At 41.7% G+C, this 19,163-nt stretch overlaps 1 protein-coding gene and 1 long non-coding RNA gene across 25 annotated transcripts in view; one reads left to right on the top strand and one right to left on the bottom strand.

The window, feature by feature from the left end:
• Positions 1–12,901, bottom strand: part of LRRFIP2 (LRR binding FLII interacting protein 2) — a 129,197-nt gene extending 116,296 nt beyond the window's left edge. For 14 of the 23 annotated variants that reach the window (XM_050780303.1, XM_050780310.1, XM_050780306.1 and 11 more), the window contains exons 1-2: positions 12,599–12,895; positions 11,094–11,160 (exon numbers count right to left, since the gene is read on the bottom strand). The gene's annotated coding sequence lies outside the window, so the exon portion shown is untranslated. Of the gene's footprint in view, positions 1–11,093; positions 11,161–12,357; positions 12,470–12,598 lie in introns of those variants that run through there. The other 9 variants (XM_050780315.1, XM_050780313.1, XM_050780311.1 and 6 more) reach the window with 3 other exon arrangements.
• Positions 12,902–12,922: 21 nt separating this feature from the next.
• The window catches only part of LOC126948494 (uncharacterized), a 32,191-nt gene continuing 25,950 nt past the window's right edge, over positions 12,923–19,163 (top strand). Inside the window, exon 1 of one of the 2 annotated variants that reach the window (XR_007723476.1) lies at positions 12,923–13,026. This is a non-coding gene — a long non-coding RNA (uncharacterized LOC126948494). Of the gene's footprint in view, positions 13,027–13,116; positions 13,238–19,163 lie in introns of those variants that run through there. The other variant, XR_007723475.1, reaches the window with a different exon arrangement.

Below are 19,163 nucleotides of genomic sequence, written 5' to 3' on the forward strand. Positions count from 1 at the left end.
GAGATTGGCTTATTGTTCACCAAGGCATTTTCCCTTTTCTTCCTTGCAGTTAAGTGTAGCCATTTGACTCAGTTCTAGCCAGTGGAATGTGGACAAAACTGATGTATACCACATCCTGGCCTGGCCCACCAAACTTGCCATGCAATCTACCACAGTCCCTCTCTTTGTCCTCACATCTGCCAGCCAGATGCAGGAAACTCAAAGTCTCTGAGGCCCCAGGGGTTGGTAGAATCACTAGTCGAAAGCAGCCTGAGTCCCTCAATGACTCTGTGGAATAGACTACCACTCTGTCACTGTTTTTCAACTCACAGCAAAGATGTGAGTGAGAAATTTTGCGTTCAAAACCACTGATTTGGTAATTATTCACTAAAGTAGTTCAGCCTATCCTGACTAACAGACTCAGAGAGGTAGTAGAGCTTTTCAGTTTTTCAAAATTAAACATTTTGGCCAAAAATACATGTATGGACATGGAGGATATTGCAGGCTTGAGCAGAGAATGGTCCCAAGAGAATGAATAATGTGTTAAAATAGGCTTGTGATTTCCTGGGAGGGACGGGGTGCCATTAAAGGATATCTTGAGGAAACTTCTAGGATAACTGTAATATGTAATTTCTTGACTTAGGTAATGAGATCACAGGTGTTCATGTATTACTCTTCCTAAAACTATATTTTTGTTTTATATTTCTCTATAGTTCACAACTAATTATTTTACACAAAATAGTTTTATAACTTACAAATTAATTGATGTTGTAAGCTAGAATGGATGGATGGACACATAGATAAACAGATAAACAGACAAGACAGATAAAGGCTCTTGAAAAAGCTGTTGGAGCATTTAGGGGGAAAGCAACAGGTAAACAGAAAATTATGCAAACGTCAAAGTCAAATTTTAACTCCCTGAAAAAACAAAATTAAACAAGAAAGGAAACAAGTATGATATACTACATGGCTGATCAGTAAACAATATTTATTTCATTATAATGAAAACACCAACTATTGTTTTAAAATTTCAAAATTGGAATGTTGCAGGGAGGGAAAGTGGGATGAAATAGTGAAGAAACGCAAAACAACAATAAAACCACCAGTAAGCCCCATCATCTGAAGATACTCCTATTTTAATAACATTATTTTTTAAACAAAAATTGGTTAATATGGCCGGGCATGGCGGCTCACGCCTGCAATCCCAGCACTTTGGAAGGCTGAAGTGGGCAGATCACCTGAGGTCAGGAGTTCGAGATCAGCCTGGTCATGGGGTGAAACCCCATCTCTACCAAAAATACAAAAATTAGCCGGGCATGGAGGCAGGTGCCTGCAATCTCAGCCACATGGGAGGCTAAGGTGGGAAAACTGAAGGCGGGAGGTGGAGGCTGCAGTGAGCCAAGATCACACCACTGCACTCCAGCCTGGACGACAGAACAAGACGCCATCTCATAAAAAAAAAAAAAGTTTCTAAAACATGCTATTTTGTAATCAGTTATGGTAGACAAATTCTAAGGTGGTTCCCCACCCTAATCCCCCTTCCTAGTGTTCACATCTTTGTATAATTACTTCTCCCATGAATGTAGGTGAGTCCTGTGAGTTACTTCTAGCCAACAGAATATGGCAAAGGTTATATAGGATGTTACTCCCATAACTATGCTACATTATATAAGACTGTCTTGCAGCCGGGCGGGTGCGGTGGCTTACGCCTGTAATCCCAGCACTTTGGGAGGCCGAGGCAGGTGGATCACGGAGTCAGGAGATCAAGACCACCCTGGCTAACACGGTAAAACGCTGTCTCTACGAAAAATATAAAAAAATTAGCCAGGTGTGGTGGTAGGCGCCTGTAGTCCCAGCTACTCAGGAGGCTGAGGCAGGAGAATGGCGTGAACCTGGGAGGCGGAGCTTGCAGTGAGCCAAGATTGCATCACTGCACTCCAGCCTGGGTGACAGAAAGAAAAAAAAAAAAAAAAAAGCACGAACCCTATAGTGAACTGTGCATGTGAGGGATCTAGATTGTGAGTTTTTATGAAAATCTAATGCCTGATGATCATCTGAGAAGAAATGGTTTCATCCCAAAACCATTCCCCCACCCATCCCACCCCCGTCCACGGAAAAATTGCTTTCCACAAAACTGGTCCCTGGTGTCAAAAAGGTTGGGGATCACTGCCTTATACCATATAGAAAAGTTAACTCAGGGACCGGGCATGGTGGCTAATGCCTGTAATACCAGCACTTTGGGAGGCCAAGGCAGTTGGATCACCTGAGGTCAAGAGTTCAAGACCAGCCTGACCAGTGAAACCCTGTCTCTATTAAAAATACAAAAATTAGCTAAGCATGGCGGCAAGCGCCTGTAATCCCAGCTACTTGGGAGGCTGAGGCCAGAGAATCACTCGAACCCAGGAGGTGGAGGTTGCAGTGAGCCAAGATTGCACCATTGCACTCTAGCCTAGGCGACAAGAAAGAAACTCTGTCTCAAAAAAAGAAAGAAAAAAGAAAAAACTCAAAATGGATCAAAGACCTAAACAAATGAGCTAAAACCATAAAATTCGTAGGAGAAAATATATGGGAAAAACTTCATGATATTGAATTTGGCTATGATTTCTTGGACATAATACCAAAAGCACAAGCAACAAAAGAAAAGGTAAGTTGGATTTCATCAAAATTAAAAACTTTGGGCAGGGTGCGGTGGCTCACGCCTGTAATCCCAACACTTTGGGAGGCCAAGGCAGGCGGATCACGAGGTCAGGAGTTCAAGGCCAGCCTGGCCAACATGGTGAAAACCCATCTCTACTAAAAATACAAAAATTAGCCAGGCATGGTGGCGTGTGCCTGTAATCCCAGCTATTCAGGAAGTTGAGGTAGGAGAATAGCTTGAACCCGGGAGGTGGAGGTTGCAGTAAGCCAAGATTGGGCCACTGCACTCTAGGCTGTGACAGAGCAAGACTCCATCTTAAAATAAAATAAAATAAAAACTGTATACATCAAAGCACACTATCAGAAAGTAAAAAGGCAACCCATGGAATAAAAAAAAATTTGCAAATTATATTGCTGATAACGGAATGATATAAAGAAATCCTACAACTAAGCAACAACAAAAACCCAATTAAAAAGATAAAAGACATAAGTAGACGTTTCTTCAAACAAGATACACAAATGGTCACATGAAAAGATGCTCAGCTGGGCCTGGTGGCTCAACATATGTAATCCCAGCACTTTGGGAGGCTGAGGCAGGAGTATTGCTTGAGCCCAGCAGTTGGAGACCAGCCTGGACAAAGTTGCTTGAACCCAGGAGTTGGAGACCAGCCTAGGCAACGTGTGTCTACAAAATATTAAAAAAAGAGGCGGGGCACTGTGGCTTATGCCTGTAATCCCAGCACTTTGGGAGGCTGAGGTGGGCGGATCACCTGAGGTCGGAAGTTCAAGACTAGCCTGGTCAATGTGAAGAAACCCCGTCTCTACTAAAAATACAAAATTAGTTGGACGTGGTGGCGCACGCCTGTAATCCCAGCTACTTGGGAGGCTGAGGCAGAAGAATTGCTTGAACCCAGGAGGCAGAGGTTGCAGTGAGTAGAGATCATGCCATTGAACTCCAGCCTGGGCAACAAGAGCAAAACTCTGTCTCAAAAAAAGAAGAAAAGAAAATCAGCTGAACATGGTGGTACATGCCTGTGCTGTGGTCCCAGCTACTGGAGAGGCTGAGGTGGGAGGATCACTTTAGCCCAGGAGGTCGAGGCTGCAGTGAGGCATGATTGTGCCACTACACTCCAGCCTGGGTGCCAAAGCAAAATCTTGTCAAAAAAAAAAAAAAAAAAAAAAAAAGAAAGAAAGAAAAGAAAAGAAAGAAAAGAAAAGCAAAAAAGAAACAATGCACAATATCACTCATCACCAGGGAAATACAAATCAAAACCACAGTGAGATACCACCCTATTAGAGATTTTATTTTAAAATCTCTAGACATTTTTCTGTTAGAAAACAGGGCCAGGCACAATCAGGCCAGGTGCAGTGGCTCACGCCTGTAATCCCAGCACTTTGGGAGGCGGAGGTGGGCAGATCACAAGGTCAGGAGTTCGAGACCAGCCTGGCCAATAGAGTGAAACCCTGTCTCTACTGAAAATACAAAAATTAGCCGGGTGTGGTGGCGGGTGCCTGTAGTCCCACCTACTTGGGAGGCTGAGGCAGAAGAATTGCTTGAACCCAAGAGGCAGAGGTTGCAATGAGCTGAGATTGCACCATTGCACTCTAGCCTAGGCTACAGAGCAAGACTCCATCTCAAAAAAAAAAAAAAAAGAAAAAAAGAAAACAGGACCAGGCACAATGGCTCAAACCTGTAATCCCAGCACTTTGGGAGGCCGAGGTTGGCAGATCACTTGAGCTCAGGAGTTTGAGACCCTCCTGGGCCACATGGAGAGACCTCACCTCTGCAAAAAATACAAAAATTAGCCGGGCACGGCAGTGCACACCTGTGCTCCCAGCTACTCAGGAGACTGAAGTAGAAAGGAATACTTGAGCCCGGGAGATCAAGGCTACAGTGAGCTGTGGTCGAGCCCCTGCATTCCAGTCTTGGTGACAGAGTGAGACCCTGGCTTGACATAAATAAAAATCAATCAATAAGAAAACAGAAAATAACAAGTGTTGGCAAGGATGTGGAGAAATTGGAACCCTTGTGCATTGCGGGTGGTAATGTAAAATGGTGTAGCCACTATGGAAAATAGTATGGTGGTTCCTCAAAATATTAAGCATAGAATTACCAAATAAAATTTGATAACTATCAAATTACTAGCAATTCCACTTCTAGGTACGTACACAAAAGAATTGAATGTGGCACTCGAACAGATATTTGTTTACTCATATTCATGGTGGCATTATTCCCAAAAGCAGAAAGATGGAAACAACCCAACTGTCAATAGGTGATTAAACAATATGGTATAAACACACAAAGGAATATTATTCAGTCTTAAAACAAATGAAATTCTGATACATGCTACAACATGGATGAATCTTGAAGAGATCATGCTAAGAGAAATGAGCCAGACACAAAAGACAACTATTACATAATTCCATTTATATGAGGTACTTACAGTAGACAAATTCATAGAGTCAAAAAGTAGAACGATGGTTACCAAGGGCTATGAGCATGAGGTGATATTGTTTAATGGGCAGAGCTTGCTTGGGATGACGAAAAAGTTATGGACATGGATAGAGGTGATAGTTACACAACAATGTAAATGTACTTTATACCACCAAATTGTACACTTAAAAATGGTTTAAATGATAAATTTTAGGTTATGTATACAGTCATGTGCTGCATAAGGATGTTCCAGTCAACAACGGACTACACATATTACAGTGGTCCCATAAGATTATAATGGAGCTGTCCTATACAGGTGTGCCCTTTTAAGAGATGGGGCCTCACTATGTTGCCCAGGCTGGAACGCACTGCCTATTAACAGGTGCGCTCATAGCACACTACAGCCTAGAACTCCTGATCTCAAGTGATCCTCCTACCTCAGCCTGAGTACCTGGAATTACAGGTGCACACCACCATGCCTGGCCTATTTTCTGATCTTTTATATCATATTTTAACTGTATCTTTTCTATGTTTAGACACACAAAAATTTACCATTGTGTTATAATTGTCTACAGTTACAGTATTCGGTACAGTAACACGCTGCACAGGTTTATAGCCTAAGAACCACAGACTATACCATATAGTCTAGGTGTGTAGTAGGCCACACTGTCTAGGTTAGTGTAAGTACACTCTGTGATGTTTGCATGACAAAATTACCTAATGATGCATTTCCCAGAACATATTCCTGTCATTAAGCAACAAATGACTGTATTTTACCATAATAAAAATTTTAAAAAAGGTCAACAGAGTAAATTTTATATTATCTATATTTTACCACAATTTTAAAAACAAAACAAACTTTATTTGATTGCAAAGGATGAATCTGGCAAGACAACAAGAACAATGCCCTCTCATTTCCTTGACTGTTCACCTAGATACCGCATTATCTGTGACAGGGGAAAAAACATCTAATCTAAAGCTGAATTTTTTACTATATTTAGTCCTATAATCCTTGGGTCACTTAACTGGGATACTTACTTTTTAAAAAAGGCAACGCTATATATTCAGTTTGTTCATGATTTAAGCCATTTAACAGGGAAATAAATATTTTAACATCCTAATCCTCTGCATACAGTATAGTATACTCTAACTTACAAAACAGAAAGCCAAAAGATTGCTCCTAGCTATTAATATATTTCTACTTAGGAAAGTGGGCATGTAAGGAACAACATGCTCAGAACACTAACATAAAAATTAAATTTGCTTCCCTAAAGCAGTAAAGTTATCTGTTATATCAAAAGTAGTTAAAATGTGGTAATGAAGGAACACTGAGATATACAGGGTTCAAAATGAAAACAATGGAAAAAGATAATCCATGATTCTTTAACGAAGATGTTTATAGTCCACCTCTGAGAAAGCACCCTGATATGTATTCCAAGGCTTTCCCCAGCTCTTTACCACTTTCGCTCTCTGCTGGTCTTTATTTCTTTTCTTTTTCTTTTTTCTTTTTTTTTCCCGAGGATGAAACGAAGGCTGAGACAGAGAAGGGAAAATAAGATAATGGGAATAAACTGATGACGAAGAAAGAAAAATACGAGTTTATTCTTTCTCCTCACACTGAATCCTAAATACGTTATCATCATCATTCTCATCATCATAAATGTGAACAACCGCAAATAACTGACGGCAAAGGAAAACTAAATTTCCTCTAGTCACAATCTAATCTAAAGCAAAAAAGTGGGGGTGAAGGAGTCCATGCCGAATTCTTCAAACAATCTTGACTGTAATACAAAGCTGCAGTTAAATATGGTGACATGAACCTTGGTCTAAGGGTGGAACACTAAGTTCTTTAACAGCTTTCTAGCCTAAGAAGTGACATCAGTCAAAGAACTTTAAACTCAAGTGTTTCATTCACTAAGTATAAACAAATCAAGGTTTTCGTAAGACACCACATAATACAAACTAAGAGTTTAAAGATAAAACTTCATGATACTATATAGTACCACAGGAAAAACAGAATGAGAATTTGGGAAGAAGCTAATTTATCTATCTGAACTCAAAATAATCCTGTAGAATAGTCCATTATTCCAACAGTCCTTTTGATCCTATCGACAAATATGAAGGTCTCTGAATTGGACTGCTATTTTAACTGGGGCCCTCCGTATGCCAGTAACAATAATGTTTTTTCGCTATTGTAAAACATTCGACTGATTTTTGGCAAACACTCTCATATAACCAGAAGATAACATCAATGCTGGCACAATCCCTATGCTCTTTCTTGTGCACATTTTTCTAAAAACTTTCCTCCTGGCCGGGCGCAGTGGCTCATGCTTGTAATCCCAGCAATTAGGGAGGCCAAGGTGGGTGAATAACGTGAGCCCAGGAGTTGGAGACCAGCGTGGGCAACATGCGGACACTCTGTCTCAACAAAAAATACAAAAATTGGCCCTGTGTGGTGGTGTGTGCATGTAGTCCCAGCTACTTGGGAGGCTGAGGTAGGAGAATCACCTGAGCCCAGGAAGTCAAGGCTGCAGTGCATACCACTGGACTCCAGCGTGGGCATCAGAGTGAGATCCTGTCTCAAAACAAACAAACAAACAAACAAAACCTTTACTCCTTAGTTTTCCTTAATAAGAGGAAGAAGCAGGGGAGGAGGAGGTAGCAGCAAAAACTTGGATCCTCAGATATACAGGCTAAGTAGATATTCACCCCAAAACCTAGCCTTAATCTTCTGAAGGCAAAATGTCCTTTTAACTCCCCCTTCTGTGGTTGCTACTGATCCTAAACCACAGGCCTTCCTGACTTGCAGCAGGACCAGGCCAGATTATGGTTATGTGGTAGGTTCTGTCAGGCAAGCTTTGACAAGGTCTCAAAATAGACCCTGGGCACACGCCAGGGAAGCTACCACTCACGAGTTCCAACTTCATCAAACTATAGCCCTTCAGCATGTAATTTTTTTTTTCTCTTTAGTGTCTCTCTCATTTCAAAAAGGCAAAGAATCCTGAACCTCCTCCTGGCCACAAGTAACCTGTATAACATTAAAATGTAAAACCTAAGCCTCCTTTATTCTGTTTACAAACACTTTGCAGAATAAAGATTGAATCTGTACCTACTTCCTGCCTTGAGAAAGTAATCCATCAATAGCACTATGGTTTGCAAAAGGATTTTTGGATCTCAAACTCCACAGAGGTTTATTTTATCATGTATAGATTAGGATGTGGAAGGTAAAGGAAAAGAGAAGGTAGATTATTTACTTCTTTCCTGACTAATAACATAGTAGCCGACTTACGCAGGGCAAGAAGTTAAACTATACACAATGCTTTTAATTGATACTGGTCATAAAATTCTGAAACAATCAACCTACTATAAGACGTAGTCATTTAACTATTTTCAAATATAAATGCTTCTATATGACAGCACCAGTTTTCAAACCACAATATTTCTACTTTTACCAATACAAATAAAATTAATCACCTGACACTCAAATGTTTTCAAGTACCTTATAAAATACACTTGCAATATTTTTTAAATGGAGAGATGGATGAAGAATACAAAGTAATTAAGAGCTCCTTTCCCCTTCCACAAGCCCAAGAAATAAGTTAAATTCCATTATAAATAAAGCCAATATAGGATTGAAATAATTTTAACTTTTCATAACTTCAGTCCCAATCTTACAGTCACACTTTGAAAATACATTTTGTATAGACACTTACTAACTAGTGCAAAGACTTATATATGAATTGTTCATTATAGCAGTGTTTGTAGCAGGCTAAAATCAACCTAAATATCTGTCAGTAGAAAATGGTAAAATAAATTATGGAAAATGAATAAATTATGGTTCATCTACACTAGCAAGACATGCAGTCTTTAAAAAAAAAAGTAAGAAACGTGCTAAATACAAAAAGATCTTCATAGGTCAAAGATAAGAATGAAAGATACAGTATATTTCTCCTAGACATATGTCATTGTATATGGTTGCTTGGATTGGGGGTTAGGGTAAGGAAAGGCTGGGAGTTCGTGGTGGAAAGCAGACTTTCTTTTCATCATATACCACATTTTAAAATGTTTTATCAATTTTTAAAAGTCCCATAAACATCTACTGAACCTATGAAGTAAATAATGCCATTTCTTCCCCCTCCCTAATTATCTCTACTTTTATCTACTGCGCTCCCTACCACTAGGCTAAAACAAATGCATACATATGTTCCCTATGAAATGGAATTATCTCTTGACCTCCCCATCAAAATAAATGAATAACAGAACTAATGAAAAAGTATAATGCATGATCAACCCAGTTTTTAGCCTAGTGTTTGACTCCTTTGAAGTCCAGCATAATTTGTTATAAGCCGAAAACTTCACGAGGTAAGTTTTGTTCAATTCCTTCCTTCTGAAGTTTTAAAAGTTGAGTTTTCTTGGCTGGCACGGTGGCTCACGCCCGTAATCCCAGCACTTTGGAAGGCCGAGGCGGGCAGATCACAAAGTCAGGAGATCGAAGCCAACCTGGCTAACACGGTGAAACCCCGTCTCTACCAAACAAAATTAGCCGGGCGTGGTGGCGGGCGCCTGTAGTCCCAGTTACTGAAGAGGCTGAGGCAGGAGAATGGCATGAACCTGGAAGGCGGAGCTTGCAGTGAACTGAGATTGCGCCACTGCACTCCAGCTTGGGCGACAGAGCGAGACTCTGTCTCAAAAAAAAAAAAAAAAAAAAAAAAAGTCGAGTTTCATTTATTTATTTTTGAGACAGAGTCTCACCCTGTCTCCCAGGCTGGAGTGCAGTGGTGCTTTCAGGGCTCACTGCAGAGCTCATGTGGCTTTCCCACCTCAGCCTCACAAGCAACTGGGACTGCAGGCACACACAACCAACTAATTTTTTTGCAGAGACAGGGTCTCACTATGTTGCCAGGACACGTCTTGAACTCCTGGGCTCAAGCACGCCTTCTGCCTTGGCCTCCAAAAGTTGGGTTTCAAATGATGATCACAGATTATATTCTTTATTTGAAAACTGGACAAAGTAGTACATTTTCCCCATTAAAGGACCATCTCTCAATTTAGATGTTCCAGATGGAAAGCAACTACCTAAAAGGAAAAAGCTATGAAACAGCCTCTATTTTGCAGGTGCAATGGATAATGATCCTAAGGTAAAGACGGAAGAATTTTATTTCGTTTTGAATGATACTCGTCAACATTCCCAACACACTACAAGAATTATTTTTTTTCTATATATCATCAATTCTGTTCCTTCTCACACTAGCAACAGGCTAAACAATCCACAAACAGTTTTGCAAGAAATTGCTCCCTCCCTCTTGCTAAATTCACATCTAACAAAGATTTGTTTTTGTTTTGAGAGACAGAAATACTTTGCCAAATGCATTCTCCATATCACCTTTTCCTTTCATTACGGAGATACTTAAATCCTGACCTGGAAAGGTTTCCCTTGCGTATTTACCTATCAAGACTGTCAGTTACGGTGATTTCCACAAGGGATTTTCCAAAAGGGAATCTGTGTTCACAGGGAACTGAAACTCTTTAGTCACTATTAGCTGGACAAAAATCAAAAGCAACATTAGGGAACACTCTGAATATAATGGATATCCAAAGTAAAAGAAGATGTCAAAATTTAGTGAAAGAAGTAAAGGAAGTTAGTAAGCTAGACCAACAGGACAGACTTGCCATTACTTTATAACTAGCTAAAGTTCTTCATAAATGAAAATCAAGGTAAAAAATCAGCTGAACTTCAACAGAAGCAAAAGAAAAACAAGGCTAAGGGTATCAAGAACTCTGTGATTTCAACCTTATTTTACTTAACATTTGAAAGTCAAAAATGATCAAATTACATTTCAGCAATAAAAAGCTATTTCTAGTTTAAAGTGAATCCATTCCAATCACAACTTCAATACACACTTTCTTCTAGAACAGAACTTAAATAATAACTTATGTAGTTTCATTCTACATTTTTAAAGACAGAATCACAAAAATGGGTGATGCTTTCCACTCAAAAGACTATTTTGTATAGCGCAAATTCTTTCAGTGAACATTTTCATACCTTAGTGATGGTAGCGCTCCTTTCCACTGACACTTACTTCTAGACCCCTTCATTTATCTTCCCACATCTGGCAAAAAAAAAAGTGGGGGGAAGGGTAAAACCAAAACAATCACTTAAAAACCAACAGACTATTCTAAATTCGAGCATTCTGCAAATACTTCAACTTTTATTTCATTACCATTCTTCATGATGACAAATATCCAGCAACAGACCTAACAAAACATAATACAACACTTTCTATTAAATGAGTAAAGAATGCCATCTCATTAGGCAGACACGAACTTAGCTTTTCTCTATTTCAATTTTCAGATTCATAGCAATGATTCACAAAGTGAGTGATCTACCTTCGAAATGAATCACACTTTCCGAAATTCTTATTCTACATAAGTATATTATAATACTAGGTCATTATCTCTGTATCTGTTAAACAGAGCATGATGTTGGTTAAACAGGGTTAGTGCTGCAACAACCTTGGAGTCCCTGCCAACTAACTCTATTTGCAACACTGCATTCTCCAATAATTGCACTTTTTCATATAGATTTATCCCCAAAATAAAATGTTATCTTGAAAAAATATTATTTTAAACACTGATTAAGAACTTATACATCCACACCCTGCTCTCCCTCTCTGTTCCATTACTGCATCCACATTCTCTTCCAACTATGACAACATAAAAAAATTAAGAACCACTCTTATCCTTACATCTCATTTTTAGTCAATCAATCCACTCTACAATTTTTTTGTTTACACTAGAAATGCTGAGTTATTAAATGGAAACTCAAAGAAAACCAGCTACTAACAGTTAAGGTTTAGGATACAATATTTATCTAGTCATGCCTCAGCAGCCTGTATTTGTAGCTCCCACGGTGGAAAAAGTAAAGCAAACACTTGAACTTTTTTCTCTCTAAGAAAGAAAAAGAAGTGGGTTTCCTTAGGTCCTCCTGCATCCTGCCGGTTACTCACAGGCAGGGTTGACTGGAGCTCTGTAACTTAACAATCTGGGTGTCAATAACGCCTCATATTAGTCAAGTATTAACCCAGCTAGGGCCTGTTAAACCCGCGCTCCAGCTCAGGTCAAGGAAGAAGTAAAATTCCCCAAAAAATGCTACGCCCTACACCGTCCTGACACCGTTCCCTGGGGGTGCTCGTCCCAGGACAGAACTGGAGTGTGGCATCTAGGGAGGAAGAGAAGGCGCCTGGGGCACCCGAAACGGAGGGACAGCTGCCCAATTTAATTTCTCCCACAGTGGGAGTAACACGTACCTTTCCCCTGCGCGGAGGAAGGGTGAGCGTTAGAAATCAGACGGGATGTCTGAGAACGCCGCAGGCAGGGGGCGACCCCAGTCCGGGAGCCTGCCGGGGGCCGGCCAGTCCCCAGGGAAGCCCGGCCCCCTAGCCGAGGTCAGAGGCGGCGCGGATCCCACGGGACTGCGGAGGCCGGGAGGGAGGTCCCCAACTCCCTGCTCCCTGCTCCCACCGGGCTGGCGGGAGGAGCGGCCCTTACCTGGGTTAGGGCGCGCGCTGTGACTGCCTCGCTGTCCGGGAAGGGCCGAAGAGCGGCTTGCCCGCCCGGCGCCCGCTGGGGCTAAGGGCGAGGGGCGCAGCTGGACGACTCAGTCCTGGGTCCCCCGGCCAGGCGGGCGGGGATGGACGCGGCGGCTCCCGGCACCGGCAGCCGGCTAGTCGGTCAGGCCGAAGTGCCCTCTGCGCCGCGGCTGAGACAGCGGGAACCGGCCCCGGGAGGAGCCGCAGCCTGAGCGGCCGACTGAGGAGGCAAAGGATGGGCGGGGCCACAGGGTCGACGACCCGCTCACCCGGAAGCAGTTGTGGCCGTGACTGCCCGGGAGTGGCGTTTGCCGCAGGCCGGCCTTGCACCCCGCTGGGCGAAGTACCCGGGGCTGTCAGACGGCGAGCTGAGCCCTGGGCCGGCGGGTGAGGTTCCCCAAGCGGCGGTGCTCCTGCCTCCCTGTTCCGCCATTGCGAGCCGTTAGGGCCAAGCTGGAGGGAGGGCGGCGAGGCGCGGCTGCCGGTAGGGCGGGGCCCTGGGCTGCTGGTGGGGCGGAGGCTGGAGGCGGCCTTGGGCGGGTGGCTTCTCTGGGTCGCACGGTTCCTGCCCAGGCTTTCCGAACCAGGACCAGTGCCGGTAATGTGAATTGACACTTGTTCCGATTCAGGGCTGCCCTTACCCTGGTTGCTCCTAAACCCTGCGGCCTGGTGGGCTTGGGCAAGTGGGCTGGAGTAACGCTCTGTTAGGAAACGAGTATGCGAGGGAGGGAGGGTGGGTGTGGTCGAAATGCCCAAGCTTCACTTCAAAAATGAAGACGCTTGACCTTAAAATTATTTCTGGAGAAGAATACTTGCCCGAGAGGTGGAGTGGGGGACGGAGAGCGGGATGGATGGAGGAGTATAAAGTCTGTTAAAAATCTGATAGACACGGACTTGTCATTTATTCCGGAAGTATCTAACGAGGCCCACCAGGTTCAAGCCACTGGGGAAGGACCAGGGTTGTGCATTTGGAAAGCTCACCTTAGTGGAATAGACGGACTGAAGCAAACAAACAAGGTAATGACAGGTGTAGTAAGGCTTTGCAGGAAACACACAGAGTGATGAAAAAGATTTTGTGGACGAGGCCTCTGGCTGGATAGGATGGCTAGAGAAGACCTCTAGGAGGAAGTGATAGTTGAGGAGCCTCCTAACAAAAAAGGCACGAAATACACCTAACCACAACTTTACATACAGGGACTGCAGATTCCAGAAGCCCCTGAATAAGCCCACTAATTCCATGTTGAGCACCTGTCTCTAAAGCCTTCTAAGGACTGTTTCTGTGCTGCCCACTTCCCCTGCAATTTCAGAAGGCTTGATCACCCTTACAGTTTATGGGAGCTGCCACTGTGGCACTAATGGGGAAGGTTCGAGAGACAAGGACAATTATACCCATCAGCTTTGAGAAACAAATTCTTTACCTTTTCACTGTTTCTATGTCACTATATTTCTCAGAGCCATGAGTAAACATTAAAACTATGATTTTTACATTGGTATGTTATGATCTGAATAAAATGATTAATGACATATTTTGCCAAATTTGTTGAAGACAAAGGAAGAGGATCTATTCAGATGCAGTACCTGAATAATACCAAAAACCCAACATGTATTAAATATTAACGACATAATTAATAGAAAGATTGTCAGGGCCGGGCGCGGTGGCTCACGCCTGTAATCCCAGAACTTTGGGAGGCCGAGGCGGGCGGATTACGAGGTCAGGAGATCGAGATCATCCTGGCTAACACAGTGAAACCCCGTCTCTACTAAAGAATACAAAAAATTAGCCGGGCGTAGTGGTGAGCGCCTGTAGTCCCAGCTACTCAGGAGGCTGGGGCAAGAGAATGGCGTAAACCCGGGAGGCGGAGCTTGCAGTGAGCAGAGATAGCGCCACTGCACTCCAGCCTGGGCGACAGAGCAAGACTCCGTCTCAAAAAAAAAAAAAAAAGAAAAAAGAAAGATTGTCTGGATAATTCATTAGATTCTCTTGCCCTTTTAATTTTACTCCTTAGCCACTTGTTTTAATTCATGCAAACCAGCAGAAATATTTTGCATTGTGTTTCTGGGAAAACGGACTGGGAGGTAGCTAACACTTACTGATCACTTTCTATTTACACAGCATTGTGCTAGGAACTTAAATATCTCTTCCAGTATTAGGACTAACCTTGAGATATGGGTATCATTGTACCCACTTTAGTAACAAAGACATTGAGATTCAGAGAGATTGTGACATACCTAATGTAGCAAAACTAGTAGCTGGAAGAGCCAAAAATTGAACTCAGATCTCTCTGGCCCTACTAAATGCATCACCATAAATTATTTCATGGGCAATCTTCCCTGCACATTAATTGATTTCTTTCTGCCAAATGTATGTGTTCCTAGATATTTTTGTAATATTCTGACATGGGAATGCCCCCAGGTCTGTGAGGACTGGCTTCTCTGGGGTTGTATCAATAGATGAAGGAAAATTTTGCGATTGTTTATACAGTTCGGGGGTATGAGGTGGTACAATTTGTATATTTTTGTTACTTTCATAGCAAAATCTTCAGTTTTCTTTGATGAGGCCAAGAAATAAATTTTTTCCTTTCTTAACAGCAAATACTTATTTTTGTGGTTTTCACAAAAGTTGTCTTTCACAAACACAATAATACTGTGTATATTATTATAATAATTAATAAATTTATAATAATAATCATATAAAATAAATAAATAATAATAAAAAAACACATCTCTAAGATGTGAAAGATCATTAGTTCATACATTAAAAGTAGGATACCACTTTTGAAAGCCTAATATTTTTATTAGTAAAGTGTGTCTAGACCAGGCGCAATGACTCACATCTGTAATCTCACTACTTTGGGATGCAAGGCAGGTGAATTGCATAAACTCAGGAGTTCAAGACCAGCCTGGGGAACATGGTGAAACCTTGTCTCTACAAAAAAATTAGCTGGGCATGGTGGCATGTGCCTGTTAGTCTCAGCTACTTGGGAGACCCAGGTGGGAGGATTGCTTGGACCCAGGAGGTCAAGGCTGCAGTAAGGTGTGATCAGGCCACTGCCCTCCAGCCTGCATGACAGAGCAGGACCCTGTCTCAAAAAGAAAAAAAAAAAAAAGTGTGTCTGTGTGTGTGTTAGAAACATTTTTCTAATTTTATTTAACTCCTTACAAGTCTGTGGAAACCTGGCAATGTAACTGTCTTTTACTATGTATATTTGTTTTAAGTTCTCCTTGTAAGAATTCCTATCTAGGCCGGGCGCGGTGGCTCAAGCCTGTAATCCCAGCACTTTGGGAGGCCGAGACGGGCGGATCATGAGGTCGGGAGATCGAGACCATCCTGGCTAACACGGTGAAACCCCGTCTCTACTAAAAAAATACAAAAAACTAGCCGGGCGAGGTGGTGGGCGCCTGTAGTCCCAGCTACTCGGGAGGCTGAGGCAGGAGAATGGCGTGAACCCGGGAGGCGGAGCTTGCAGTGAGCTGAGATCCGGCCACTGCACTCCAGCCTGGGCGACAGAGCGAGACTCCGTCTCTCAAAAAAAAAAAAAAAAAAAAAAAAAAAAAAAGAATTCCTATCTAGATTTATTATTTTTTCATGTTATTTTTCTCTTTTTTATTTTTTATTTGGAAATAATTATTTAAAAGTTGCAAAAATAGTACAGCAGTCCTGTGTAGTATTTGCCCAGTTTACCCTATTGGTATCTTACATACCTATAATACCCTATTGGTATCTTACATACCTTATTAAAACCAGGAAATTGACACACTACAGTCTTCTTTAGGTTTTTAATTTATTTTTATGTTTCATATCAAAAAGTTTCCATTTTGCAATAATTCATTTCTATTATATTTGACTTGGCCCTTCCTCTCCTAAATTAGCAAATGTTAATAAGCTTGTCCTGCTGCTCATCTTGAATTACAAGTTTATTTTTAAAATTATCTGGGTCAACACAATTGAAAGTGATTCATTTGTAAGGTTGTTGCTTTCTCTGGTCATACTGTTCCATGTCATCCTGCACTAATAAACCTGCAAAATTATACAGCTTGTGTGTGTATATTTTAATACATCTTCTAACCACTGCAGTCTTTTCACAGATTGTTATCAAAGGAAAACAAAGAGGAATACAAGACATCCTCATTTGACTGGCTTTTTTAAAAAGTTTCTAAACATCTAACTGTCAAAACAAGAATACTGGGTGGGCATGGTGGCTAACGCCTTGTAATCCAGCACTTTGAGGGGCCAAGGTGGGCAGATCCCTTGAGCCCAAGAGTTCAAGACCATCCTGGGCAACATGGTGAAATCCTGTCTCTACAAAAAAAAAAAAAAAAAAAGTTGGTTGTGGTGGTCCACACCTGTAGTCCTAGCTACTCCAGAGGCTGAGGTGGGTGGATGACTTGAGTCCTGGAGGTCAAGGCTGCAGTGAGCCATGACTACACCACTGCAAGCCAGCCTGGGTGACAGAGCAAGATCCTATCTCCAAAAAAAAAAAAAAAAATGCTATGGTTTGTTAGTGTGCAAAATCTCACTTATGGCTAATTCTAGTTCTACATGGATTCTCCTACCCAGGGCACTCACCCTTTCCTCCACCAGAGAATAAACATAGAAAAATGAAGGGTAAATTACTTTGTTCAATCTTAGTCTTGAGGAAAGGTTAATGAGAGGGGAAAATTTGGGACTTTGTATAGGTATCAATTATGTTATGAACACCTAATCACTTATTATCAAGTGATGGTTTTTCTGCATTATATACTTACTATAAATGAGTAAAAAACACCCTTCATATTACAGCTTATTTAACAAACTATTATTTATCTGCTGTGTATCAGGCACCCAATTAGGTACTTGACACAGGGACAAAACAATCTCTGCCCTTAAGGAGCTAGAATGCCAGAGTTTCTGTTGATATATATTTTGTTAATGCATGTTAAGCTCTCACTATGTGCTAGATAATTTGCAAATGCTAGACATCCAACGGGAAGCAAAAACAAAGCTGTTTCTTTTTCTCATGAAACTGGTAAGGGAGACAATCTCACAAAAGTACCTTTAAAATCTAACAGGTATTACAAAGTGTAGGTATGTGCTGCCGTGAGGGCATAAAAGCATTGGGACTTGACCTAACCTGAGGTGTCAGAAATGCCTTCTTCTGGGAAGAGATGTTTCAAGCTGAGATTTAAAAGTGCCTCAGAGTATAAACTACATGCGGAAGTGGAGGAGAGCAAGAAAGAGCACATACAGAGCTCATGATAGAACCAACAGAGTCCCAGGGGCTGAAATGAGAGAATGTGAGATGAGTCTGGAGAGTTAAGGGCCCACCATTCAGGGTCTTAGAGGCTGTGGTAAAGATTCTAATCTTTGTTATGAAATCTGCAAACCAATTGAGTTTTTCGTGAGAGCAACATGGTTTGTATTTTCAAAAGCTCACTCTGACTTCAATGTTAAGAATTCATTCATGCATAGTGGCATGCACCTGTGGTCCCAGCTACTCGGGATGTGGAGGCACAAGAATCGCTTGAACCCGAGAGGCGTAGGCTACAATGAGTTGAGATCATGGCACTGCACTCCAGCCTGGGCCACAGAGTAAGACTTTGCTTCAAAAAAGAAAAATTAAAAAAAAAAATTCATTTTTGGCCAGGTGTGGTAGCTCACACCTGTAAGCCCAGCACTTTGGGAGGCCAAGTTGAGAGGATTGCTTGTGCCCAAGAGTTTGAGACCAGCCTAATATATATGGTGGGACCCTATCTCTACAAAATATAAAAAAAAATGAAAAACTTAGCCAAGTGTGGTGGTGCATACCTGTAGTCTCAGCTACTCATTCTTTAAATAAATGCATCCTGAGGGCCTGCTATAGACCAAATCCTATTCTGCACACAGAGCACACGGCAGTGGACAACAGACAAATTCCCTATCTGTGAGGATCTTACATACAGACAATGTACAAATAATATATAAGATAATAGTGCTGTAAGAACATTGAAACAGGGTGAGAATGAAAGGGTAGGGTGGAGTTGCTATTTTATAAACTTGAACCCTATGAAATTACTGATTTTTAAAAATAATTTTTGACCTGAGAATGACATTACACCTTAGGTTTAAATGGTTCAATCCAGTTGTGTGACATGAGGGTCATATGATTCAACTTAATACTTGGAAGAGTCAGAACTAATGAGGTGATCTAAAGAAAGAGAAGCAAGCCATGTAAATACCTGGGAGAAGAGCATTTCAAGAAAAGGAACAGCAAGTGCAAAGGCCCTAAAACAAAAATGTGCTTGCCATGTTTGAGGAGCAATAACAAGGCTGAAGACTAAAGAACAAGTGGGGAGAATGGTAATAGACGCCAGATCATACTGGTGACCATGGTAACAAATTGGCTTTTCTCTTTTTTTTTTTTTTTTTTTTTTTTTTCCTTAAGATAGGGTCTCACTTTGTCACTCAGGCTGAAGTGCAATGGCTTGCTCATAGCTCACTGCAGTCCTGAACTTCTGGGCTCAAGTGATATTCCTGCCTTAGCTTCGTTAGTAACTGGGACTACAGG

The sequence above is a fragment of the Macaca thibetana genome, chromosome 2 (assembly GCF_024542745.1).
Source record: "Macaca thibetana thibetana isolate TM-01 chromosome 2, ASM2454274v1, whole genome shotgun sequence".
NCBI lineage: Eukaryota > Metazoa > Chordata > Mammalia > Primates > Cercopithecidae > Macaca > Macaca thibetana.